Source organism: Pinus tabuliformis, chromosome X, assembly GCF_031772625.1.
Source record: "Pinus tabuliformis cultivar Carrire ecotype Pingquan chromosome X, CPIR1, whole genome shotgun sequence".
Lineage (NCBI taxonomy): Eukaryota > Viridiplantae > Streptophyta > Pinopsida > Pinales > Pinaceae > Pinus > Pinus tabuliformis.
Genome location: NC_142308.1, coordinates 301,855,661 through 301,868,158, shown reverse-complemented (window position 1 = coordinate 301,868,158; position 12,498 = coordinate 301,855,661). Strand labels below are relative to the sequence as shown.

Here is a 12,498-nt window from a genome sequence, read left to right as displayed (position 1 = left end):
TCTTCGTTAATCAAAGGACATTGCAACCGAATATACCAAGCTCGAAGCTCACTCGTAAACACATCAACTCTCATGCTGTTCACCAACTCCTTGAAATAACAGTCTTCATAGCGTTCATAGATGAGACTGCCTTTAATTATTTCTGACTCATCTAAGTCAGGTCTGTGATAAAAAGGGCCAAGAGGAAACTTCTGAGGCGCATACAGTTTCTCCTGCTTACTTTGGGAGATAGCAAGCGAGTCATTGGAAATGTGGGAGATGTTTTGGGGGTGTGTGCCAGCCTGATCGATTACTATTTCAGTTGGCTGTGCTGAGTAAACACGATCGGCGGGCCTATTCCATACCCAAAACCTTTTAAAAAGGTCAACTAGTCCGTGGATACTGGAGATGGTTCGGATGCCTCTTCCAGCCTTCTCTTCTCGCTTTGGTGAGTAAGTGGGCATATCTATAAGCGAACTAATCCTCCTTGGCACCGGCGAATTCCAAAACCGATATGATTCAAGGGTTCTCTAAGAGGAGCTCCAAGGAAATTGTATATTGGGTGGCATATAATTCCAGCCCACATAAGTAGTTGGTCCTCCATATTCTGGTATAGCCTAAGAAATTTTTTACCTTGGAAATGGGCACGCTAAACTAGAGTAGGTAGTCTTTGTAACTTATTACAGTTTAAATTATGAATGGCGCTGTTGATTGAATAATATAACACATTGAATGCAGTTGAATGCGTGATAAATTGGTACTGTGGGAAAATCGATGTATATCAAAATCGATTAAAGCATTTTCTGCAGTGGTGTTGAATTTGTAATGATGCCTTCGATAAGCCATTGCCATTAATAATGATTGTGTTCAATGCGTTCACCCGTTGTTTGATTGCCTGATGAGAATTGAATCACAGGTCAAAAGCGCAGTGGAGAAGCAATGTAACGGTTTTTCTGGATGTTGAAGAATGTATCGGTTCATTTGCAATCGATCATCAGAGTTCTGCTGGAGAGCAAACAACGTTTTGATAATCCAGAAATGACATGCCAGAAGGTGCGATCCAGAATTGATAAAAGTTTGATGAATTAAATCTGAATTGACAGCGTGGACAGAAATGTTGAAGACGCAGTTTGCCAGAGTATTTGTAAGGTTAAGCATGTTAATGCAATTCCTGTGGACGATGATTTGCTGAAGAAAACGTTAAATACGATGTAGGAGTTGCAAACAAGAATGAAGTTGCAAGTGGAAACCGGACGCAGGTTTGAAAAGTCTTGCTAGTTGCTCTATTCCTGGACACTATTGAAATGAAATCGAATTGCTGGATTGAACTGTAGGAGCGCAGGGTGAAAGTTTGTAAAAAAAAAAATGGAAGTTATGATGAAAACTTGGGATAATTTGTACTAATCATGGTTTTATAACCATTATTGTTTTGTACAAAGAAGTTTCCAAAAGTAGTTGAATTTGCCAGAAGTGGATTTTCTTAACAAGTGATTGAATGGTATTTTGATATGATCAAGCAATGTGATTCCGGGAAATACAGGTTGCTGCATCAACGTATGAAAGTTCTTGAGAAGTAATTCTCGGTTATGCATTCGAACAGTGTGAGTAGTTTGAATAATTTGAGAAGTACATTAAAGCAGCGAGTCATTTGCTACATTGAAATTGGTATTGTGTTGTCTGCTACAGTGACTTGGTGATATTGGCATCCTGCTACTCATCTAATAGTTGCAATTATTTATCATTTTATAGACCAATTTGTAGCTGAAGATAACATCACTTCTCTGATTATATTGGTTTGAAATGGATAGAATAGATGATGTATTGAAACTACTGAATAATTTAATACTTTCCACTGTTGATGAGATGGTTAAGATCAACAAAACCTCTCTTTCCAATATCAAAATTTGTCTCCAAAATGCACATGAAAATATTGAGTTTTTGCAGCTTGAGACAAAGCTGCAGCAAGAAGAACTACAGCAATGGAGTCATCATTCTGAACCTGTTTCTGTTCAGAAGATTGAAACAGACTCCCATAAACAGCAAGTCAATAATGTTACAGTTCATTCAGATAAAGCAACAGTTGTACATGCAGATGCAGAAACTTAGTGTGCACTTCCCAAGCCCATCATCAGACCTTGGGAATAGCCTGTCCACAATAAGCATAGAACTGGTCTTGGATATGACAAAGACTTGTCCTTTCATATTCCAGACTACTCAAAGCCCATTCAATTTCAGAGTGCCGGATTCATTCATGACAGTTCACCTGCTCCTCATGACAGTTTAGCTTCAGCTGTTCCATATTTTTCCCCTCTTCCACAGCAACAACAACAACAAAAACAATAGATCGTAAAATGCCAACACTGTGACCGAGTTGGCCATTTGAAAGATCACTGTTTTGATCTTCATCCATGTAAGCACTGTCATAAAACTAGCCATTCTTCACACAGATGCTTCAAAAACAAACGTCCTACAAGAACAAAGATTCATCTTGGATGGATCGCTTCTTGGCAATGGGCATCAACAGCCAAGAAGATATTCCAAACACATGTCAGAACTTGTTCCAGAATATTGAACAATCTTGCAGTTGAGTTTTCTCCATCATCTCACCTTGTATTTGACAGGGGGGGAATGATGGTCATCTACAAGCTTCAAAGCCACATCAAGCGAGCCTGAGCCACAACCTGCCACACCAGTTTCAGAGTGGTAGGCAGAGACAAAGATGCCTGAACATGCCTTCAGTTGGCAATCTGGGACACTTCCTCTAACAGAAGACTTCAGCTTCTTGCCAGTTTTGGAAGAGTTTCGGGAACAAAATTGAGAACACTTCCTCTAGTAGAAGACACCAGCTTCTAGCCAGCTTTGGAAGAGTTCCAGGAATTGCATTAAGCATTCCAGAGTTGTTGGTCATCCTTAAACCATCACAGGTTGAGACTTCCCTTTTCAGGTTGAAGTCTTACCTTTTATGCGGGGTGAGACCTCCCTTTTATGGTTGAAGGTTTCCCTCTTTAAAACAATAGGATCACTTCCTCTAGCAGAAAACTTCAGTTTCTTGCCAGTTTTGGAAGAGTTCCGGGAACTGCACTAAGCGTTCCAGTGTTGGTGGTCATCCTTAAACCATCGCCCTTTATACCAACATTTCATAGAGCACATTCAGCCTAGTGCTGCCATGCATTTTTTGCACATTTTGTATTACAGCTCTCTTCTTGGACTCATACATAACCCTTCGGATTAAGGGGGGGAATGTTGGACACCTAATCCTAAATGGGTTAGTGTGGAAGCCGAATAGACCAAAGCAGTCTAAGAGACCTTGGGATCTGAAACCCAAGAGTCACGTATTGTACTATAAATGTATATCTCATGTTAATAAAAAATGTATTGCATGTTTTATCTTTCATATCTTTCTTGCTGTCCATGTGTGTTTAACAGCTATTTCCACCTAGCAATTTGTAGCAAGATTGTATCCACATCCTTAATGTATTAAGAAATGCATATGAAAATTTGTAGATTTATAAATTTTAGAGAGTGAACAATTTGAAACTCCAAAGAGAGATTTTGGATAGTGATTATTGTTGTTGCTTGTTGTTTACATGCATTGGCATAACAAGATATCACATCCAACACAACTCAAACTAGGAGAGAAGACTTAGAAGTTGAAAAGATAGTACAACACACTTCAATTACATAAATTTAAATATTTAGTGGAGCTAACTCTAATTTTACATGAATTTATAAATTTAGTGGAATATACTCCAATCTAACATGAATGTATAACTAGTTTTTCAAAAATTAATTATGATGTAAGTTATGTTAGAAAAATAGAGATAACACATTATGAAACACACAAATCACTTGATATCTTTATTCATCACAACAGTTACGAATATATAAAACATATATCACATAGATCACATACTTCAATGAATCTAGATCCTAAGAAAGTGGATTTATGACTAGGAAATGACATAACTGCAACTCAAACATATGGAACAACAACTTCTAGATTGACACCTAAGACTCCTAGATTAACACCTAAGTCTCTTCATCTGTTAGGTAGTTTCATAATAATTATAAAAAATAAATGGCATGTGCTTAGTGTCTAGATGTGAACACATGAAACCATGGTAATTTGTTTTCAGAAGTAGAAATATGTGCCTAACACTTTCAATAATGATATAGAAGACTAATGAGCTTTATTGTAAACTGTATGCAGAGTTTTGATGAACGTTGGCCAGGAATTATTGCAGGCACTTCACAACTTGATAAAATCAAAGCAGTACAGAGCATGGCAAAAGACACTGGAAAAGATAATGTTCAGAAATGTGGAACTTTGTGTGGATATGAAGCATGGTAGGTTTGCAAAGGATGGACTTATTCAATATCGCATTGTATGCCTGAAAATGAATGTCAGATCCTTGGAGGATTTTATCAAGTATTTCCTCCATCTCTCCAGTGAGAAAGTTGAACAAGCTCAAGCTCAAACATAGGCATCTAAGATTTCTCTTGATGTTGAGGACTTAGAGGTAGAGAAGATGCTAGATGACTTGATGCTTAGTTATTTCAGTGGAGAGAAAAGGAAAGACAAGTGTGATCGGGAAATACTTACCCCATGGTTTAAGTTTCTTTGGGAAACCTATAGGACCGTATTTGAAATACTTAGTGAATCATAACAATTCAAAGCTGGAAACATCAAATGCTGTGAGTGCATATTAATTTGTATAATTTTATAGTAATGGTTGTTAACATGCATTCCACTTAATTCTTTCACTAACAACTCCAAATTTCCTGCCCCAATCCTAGTAGTGGATGCACTGACATTGATTGATCCTAAGCTATCTTGTTTGAGGAGCTTTAAATGTTTGTCTATGGCAAGTTTGGCAGAGTTTGTTCTATATGTTTTGTTTCAATGACAAAGTATATATTTTGTTTCAATGATAGAGACACATGCTGCACTCCTTCTAGCATGTGTAGTGGATATAACATTTAATGATTACATGAAGGAAAAATATTGTGTTCTTTTTTAGTTTCTTGTTAAAAAAAAAATTGAATGAGGTCTTTATTATAGTAAGGCTAACTATAATCCTAATTGTATTGATAGGTGACTACACATTGAGCCTTTTAGTTCTGTTTGTAATATAAATGGACAATATAGTTCTGTCCACTTAGTGAGATAATACACAAACATCTTGTGAATTTCAATAAGTATAGGGATCAAAGAGATAGGCCTGACCTGAATCTCTGTGAGAGTTTGTAGCTTTACCTTGATACAAGGTTTGAGCAACTGAAGACTACAACTGAGCTTGAGCTCTCACAAGTTGGTGAGATTAATTTTATATTTGTAATATATTTTTTCCTTATACTATTTCTTATGATGGATGGCATATGATATGTAGGAATATTTTCACTCTATAGAAGATATTCATGGCCTTATGTGTATGGTCGAGATTCCGAGGAAGACTCCTAAACCTCAAATGATGGAAATATGCTATTCAAAGTTTAAAAATATATTTTGGATATTAGAAAGTCATTTGTATCATGCTTATTAATGGCACAAGTTCTATATCCTCTAGAAAAGATACAATAAATACTCAACATAGAAGGCTTTGCAGTTGATGGCATCATCTGGATTGTTGGCTACCATTTCTATTATGCTTTATGATCACAAGCATGGGGCTCACCATTTTTAACTAGAGAATGAGAAGGAAAGAAGTTCAAGAATGGGAAGTGTTTTGGGATTTTGTTTGGATTCTAAAATGGATACCAGAGAAGTGGTAAGTTATTTCAATGAAAAGGTTTAAGTTCATCTGTCACTATTTGAGATGTTTGCATTTGTATAGGTTTTTCTAGTATAAGTATTATATTTTATGCTTAGTTCAAGTTGTTTTCTTCTAATATGTCTAATAATAATATGTTTTTTTGGCAGTTTTTACGCTCAACACTTCTATCTGAAATGATAAGTAATAGGTATAGAGCTCATTAAATCATTTATTAATGAAATTAAGTCTTTCCTTGATGTTTCTAAGAAGTCAAAGCACACATTTAGCAAGCTACATGGTTTCAATTATAAATTGATAGAATGTGGTGAAATATTAGGACAAATTTTACTATATCTACTTATATTTATAGCTTATACTAAAGTTATGTACCATATAATCATAATGCACTTCATTTTTTAATAATTCAAAAGCGTCTTCACCTCAAAATATTTGGTTCTACATATCTCCAATATTGCTTATAAAAAGATGGTTTATAAGCATGGAAAAAGACATTGGAAAAGATAATGTTCAAATATGTGGAACTTTGTGTGGATATGATACGTGGCAGGTTTACAAAGGATGAACTTATTCATATCGCATTGTATGCCTGCAAATGAATGTCAGTTCCTTGGAGGTGGTTATCAAGCATTTCCTCCATCTCTCCAGTGAGAAGGTTGAATGCGCTCAAGCTCAAGCAAAGGCATCTAAGATTTCTCTTGATGTTGAGGACTTAGAGGCAGAGAAGATGCTAGAGGACTTGATGCTTAGTTATTTCAGTGGAGAGAAAAGGAACGACAAGTCTGATCGGGAATTGGTTACCCCATGGTTTAAGTTTCTTTGGGAAACCTACATGACCATACTTGAAATACTTAGTGAATCATAACAATTCAAAGTTGGAAGCATAATATGCGGTGAGTGCATATTAACTAGTGTTGGAATAGATGGAATAGTTTCTTAATTTGTATAATTTTATAGTAATGGTTGTTAACATGTATTCCACTTAATTCTTTCACTAACAACTCCAAATAGCCTACCCCAATCCCAGCAGTGGATGCATTGACATTGATTGATCCTGAGCTATCTTGTTTTAGGAGCTTTAAATGTTTGTCTATGGCAAGTATGCCAGATTTTGTTCTATATATTTTGTTTCAATGACAGAGTATATATTTTCTTTCAATGACAGAGACACATGTTGCACTCCTTCTAGCATGTGTAGTGGATATAACATCTAATGATTACATAAAGGAAAAATATTGTGTTGTTTTTTAGTTGCCTGTTAAAAAGTGTTTTGAATAAGGTCTTTATTCTAGTATGGCTAACTACAATCCTAATTGGATTGACAGATGACTGCACATTGAGCCTTTCAGTTTTGTTTGTAATATAAATGGACAATAAAGTTTCGTTGGCTTAGTGAAATAATAAACAAACATCTTGTGAATTTCAATAAGTACAGGGATCCAAGAGACAGTCCTGACCTGAATCTCCGTGAGAGTTGGTAGCTTTACCTTTATACAAGGTTTGAACAACTGAAGGTTGCAACTGAGCTTGAGCGCTCGTAGATTGGTGAGCTAAAAATTTTATTTGTAATATATTTTTTCCTTATGCTATTTCTTATGACGGGTGGAATATGATATGTAGGAAGATTTTCACTCTATAGAAGTGTTGTGGTAAAAACACAATCCCCCCATTATTGATGCGTCCACTTCGAATAATGGGGACCCTTTCTATTAAAATTTGGCCAAATACCTTTTTGGATTTTTATTTTAGTTGATTGCCCTACGCTTTTGTTAATTTTTAGTTTTCTTTGGATTCTTGTTTTGATTGCTTTGTTAGAATCGATTTTTTATAAGCTTCACATTGACGCTTGTTTCGCCTCATTTGGTCAACTGGTTTGAAAATGGCACTCCTTTGAAAGTCTGATTATTTATGTAGCCTGGGTTAAAAATGCATAAAATGTACAATATCGCATTTTGTAAATAAATTAGTTCAATAATGCATTCAGTTTAAATATTAACTCGTAGAGAGTTTTACTAACATTTTTCATTTTTCAGCCAAATCATGAATTATCGAGATTTTAGTAATTTGCTCTAATTTCCCAAATTAATTATTAATCTCGAAAATCTAAAACTTCGAAGTGGCTGTAATTTTATTTTTATTTTCATTAAAGTGGCTGTAGTTTAAAAACTTATATTCATAAAGATAAAACCAAAATAAAAATTTATGTTTAAAATTAAATTTTAAATTAATTAAATTAATTAATATATTAAATATAATTAATTTAATTAAATTAAAATTTAAAACAAAAAAAACATATAATAAAAATTGTTCCGATCGCGTCGGGGCTTTTAATCGGATCGGGGATTTATATCGGCGCATGTCATTTCATACCTCCGATCGCCGAAACGCTTAACTCAAAAGTTATCGCATCGGGACTTTTAAATGAGCACATTTCTTAAGACCCCCGATACCTCCCCGATTGCGATTGCCGATACCCTCCATGCTCCGACCTCCGATTAACTAAAGGACAATAAGGCATTAACCAAACTTTAAAACCCATTGGTTTGAACAAATCGCATCGGGGTTCTTCACTAAATACAAATCTTATGCCCCGACACCACTTCCTCCGATCCGATAAGTCAATCTTTGACTTCCATATTAATAACTCCATTCATGGTTTTAAAATGGTTCATATATTAACGTATGGTGAGATAGGTTTAATTTAGTATGTTTAAATATATTAACGTATGGTGAGATAGGTTTAGTTTAGGATGTTTAAATATTAAATATATCAAATTTTAAATTAGATAAATTAATTAATATATAGAATTTAATTAATTTAATTAAATTAAAATTTAATTATTATTTTGATTGAAGTTAATTAGTTTATAAAATAATTAATTATATTAGTTAGTTAGATTAATTTTAATTAATAATAGTTTGTTAAATAATTAGTTTAGTTTATAATTAACAATTAATTTAGAATTAATTAGAATGCTAATTTAGGATTAAAATTTTAATTGAAATTCTCTTTTTAGCCCAGCAACAGAATTTCCAGATTCATGCCAGATTTGATCCATCAACTTTGGAGGCTTATAGATTGAGTTATACTTGGCCAAATGAGGCCCAGGATGGCTCATTGGAAAGATAAAATCAAGGAGAATATTTCTGAGGAGGTTTCACTAATAGATTTGGTCATTTATTGGGTCAAAAATCAGGCAGAAAATCAAGCTCCGAATTTTGAAAACAAAATCAATTTTCTGAGTTATTTTCTTCATTTTCATTTGTCAAAAACCTCTTATAATTGCAGATCCATTGGTTAATCATATCTCTGGCCAATTAAACCATCCCAGGCATCAAGAGAAAGTTTATATTTTATTTTCAATTATTTATTTAAATAGAATTTGATTGGATTTGATTTAAATGCCAGCAATGCCATGATTGATTTTATTGTTGCATGTTAATTTATTTTGATTTCTTTTTGCAAGAAAACAGTGGAAGGAATATGGAGGAAAAGATCTCAATCAATGAGAATGCTCCAGCAATTGAAGATCAGAATTTTGAGCAAGTAAAATTGGATTTAGCAGATTTCTCTTCAACAAACTCTTCTCTCAAGAATTCCTTGACAAATATTATAAATAACAGATTGCAGAATGTAATAAGGGGCTGCTCCCGTCTGCAATGCTAGACTTCTAAAAGAGTTGATACATGAGCTCTTAAAGATGAACCCTACAGCCGCTGCCGCCTCTGCGCCCTCGGCCTCCGTTTGGCATCGGCTCTCTGCCGTTGAAGGGGAAGATCCAATCCAGATCAGAAGGCCGGAGCATTCCTCATCACTTGAGAAGCAAGCATTGAGCAGAGATCTGGAGCTGAAGCCGAACCCTAACTGCGAAGCTGCCGCCGCCGTCGCCTCCTTGTCCTCGGCCGCCGCTTGGCCTCTGTGTGGATTTGCTGTTGAAAGGGAGGCTCGTTTCAGGATCTATCGGAGACGAGAACTTGAGTTGAAGCTCCAAGTGAAGGTTGAGCCGAAGGAAGAGGCGAACTTCCATGCGCTGAGCACAGACGCGCAAAGCCATGGCAGCTCTGGCTCCTCCACTGTTCAGGGGCCTCTCTACAGTTCGGACGCCTTTCCCTATGCAGCGGATCCGAGTTGGAGTAAAAGAGACCTTAAGCAGAAGATTTCTTCCCTCCTGCTGCCCCCTATGCGTCAAGAGATGGGAGTCTCAAAAGATTCTGGCCCCGTGCTGCTCCAGAAATCTTTTGAAAATTCCTCTGCCCCCTTTCAGGTTCAAATAGCACAGATCTTTGGCAAGACCATTCTGCAATGGGTAAACCCTACAGATCTGGTGCAGAACCTCAAAGCAAAGCTGGAGCACAGACTTGGGATCCCCTCAGCCCTACAGAGACTTATTTTCCAAGGTAAACAGCTCGATGATCCTCTTCCTCTCTCTTTTTACAGCATAACAAACAACAGCTCTTTAGTGTTTTCCTTTCGCTTGAGAGGTGGAGCTGCTGGTCAATCCTCTTCTGCTCCTCCATACTCCTACAAAGCTGCAGTCCGCTCTGAGATACCCGCATCCCCTGAACCCCCCAAACCCAAGCCTTTTTTGGTTGACAAATTGGAGGAGGTTCCCTCTGTTGAGATCTCCTACTCTGACCTTGCAGATGACACCCAAAAATTCGCTGAAAGGGCCATCATCTGCAGATTCAATGGGCTCTGGCCACGCTCAAAGGATCTTTATGACTGGATCAATGACAACTGGACTCACCGCTGCAAGGTTTATTTCTGTGCAAAGGGATATTTCATAGTGCTGTTCGATAATCCCGAGCACTACGAAAAGGCCTTAGAAGAAGGCCCTTGGTTCATGGGTTCAACAGGCCTCTTCTTAACTCCATGGTTCCCAGACTTTGACCCAGCTTCTGCAGTCATCACTAAAGCCCCTGTCTGGATCAGACTTCCAAATCTCCCAATACACCTGTGGCGCACAGAAGTATACAGGCAAATTGGCAACACCTTGGGCTGCTTTTTAATGGGAAATTACGAGAGGGAACAACAAGGTCTCTATACATATGCTAGAATATGTGTGGAGCTTGATCTAAGCAAGGGACTGCCAGAGCAAATCAATCTCAAGATCAATGACACTGTTTGGACCCAGTTTCTAGATTACGAAAACACTGCCTTCCGATGCCGCCATTGTCACCTAACAGGGCACCTGCAGAACTCCTGCCCATCGCTGACAGCAAGAACGAAAAAGGGCATCTTCGCAAAAACCAAACCCAAGCGTTGGGCTCCCTGTCCTCCGCCGCCAGCAGGGAGCTCTAGCTCCCCAAGTTCGGAGGATGAGGAAAGCGATTCAGAATCTTTCCTCCCGGACCGAGGTTGATGGATGCATCATTTTCGGTCTGCCGGTCTCTTGCTTCTCTTGATTGTACTATATTTTACTTAATAGAATTAGTCTTTAACGAGAAAAAAAAATGCTAGACTTCTAAAAGCACTACTGTAATAGGAATTTAGAGTTGGAGGAGAGAGGAGAGAAAATCTCAGATCTAGGGATTATTGAGGATTTTTCCTTTGTATCTTGAATTATGTATGAGGGGCAGAGTTTTCACTATTGTGGCTTTAGCTTTGAAGGCAGAAGTTCAAGCAATGTAAAGGACTGTTGGAGACCAAGATCAGAGAAATGGATGCAATAACTTGGTATTTTTAATACTACCATTTCAAATATCAGTTTCATTTTATGGTAACAGGAATGTCTCATTTTATTCATGTTTGTGCACTATTGTCAATATGGGTAATTTGTCTCAATCTTGTTATTAGGTATCTCTGTTCTTATGAATTAAAATCTGATTTCTGAGTATTTATTTACTCAGAAATTTGTCTTATAAAACTGATTTATTGAATGGTAATGTGTTGTGAACTATTTCCACATATCATTATTCAATTATTGGATTTACTGATTTGATAATTAATATCATTTTTATGAACTACTTCTTGAATGTTGTTGGTTTATTATTTCAGTTAAGAGGTCTCAATGGGATGTGTTTTGGTAACTATAATATCAGTTAATTGAACTACTTCATTAACTTGATATTCATTATAAACAAGACATATTTAAATCTCAATACTTTAATTATCTTGCTCTTAGTTGGGTTAGATCTATATCTGCCTAATTGAGATAGGATTTAGATTAGTTTCTTTTGCTTGCATCATAGAATAAGCTTGCATTTAGAGTAAATTCTACATTCTTTTAAGTCCTCTCCTCGAAGAGGCAAAACTTTAGTTGTGGCTTGGCTGAACCCAAATCAGCTTAAGGGTCATTCTCTTGCCTGATCAGCAAGAAGAAGTGATCTAATATCCCTGTCTATTGGTATGTAAAGATACATCATAAACCAATAGCAATAGGGAGAAGGTAACTGGACCTAGTTAAACCAGTCGGAGCCACCACACCAAATGGAAAAGGAGCTGCTTTAAGGTCCGGACTGGGTGGTTATCCCCCAATGTTGTTGCAGCGATTTTTGAGGCATCAACAAGAAGATATTGAAGGCCTTATGTGTATGGTCAAGATTCTGAAGAATACTCCTAAACCTCAAATGATGGCAATGTGCTATTCAAAGTTTAAAAAGATATTTTGGATATTAGAAAGTCATTTGTATCATTCTTATGCATGGTACAAGCTCTATGTCCTACAGAAAATCTACAATAAATACTGAGCATTGAAGGATTTGCAGCTGATGCCATAATCTGGATTGTTGGTTTCCATTTCTATTA

At 36.6% G+C, this 12,498-nt stretch overlaps 2 pseudogenes; both read left to right on the top strand.

Annotated features, from left to right (window-relative positions):
• The first annotated feature begins 721 nt into the window (after positions 1-721).
• LOC149139615 (eukaryotic translation initiation factor 3 subunit A-like) lies at positions 722-5,956 on the top strand (annotated as a pseudogene).
• Positions 5,957-6,256: 300 nt separating this feature from the next.
• LOC149139614 (eukaryotic translation initiation factor 3 subunit A-like) lies at positions 6,257-7,291 on the top strand (annotated as a pseudogene).
• The last annotated feature ends 5,207 nt before the right edge of the window (positions 7,292-12,498 follow it).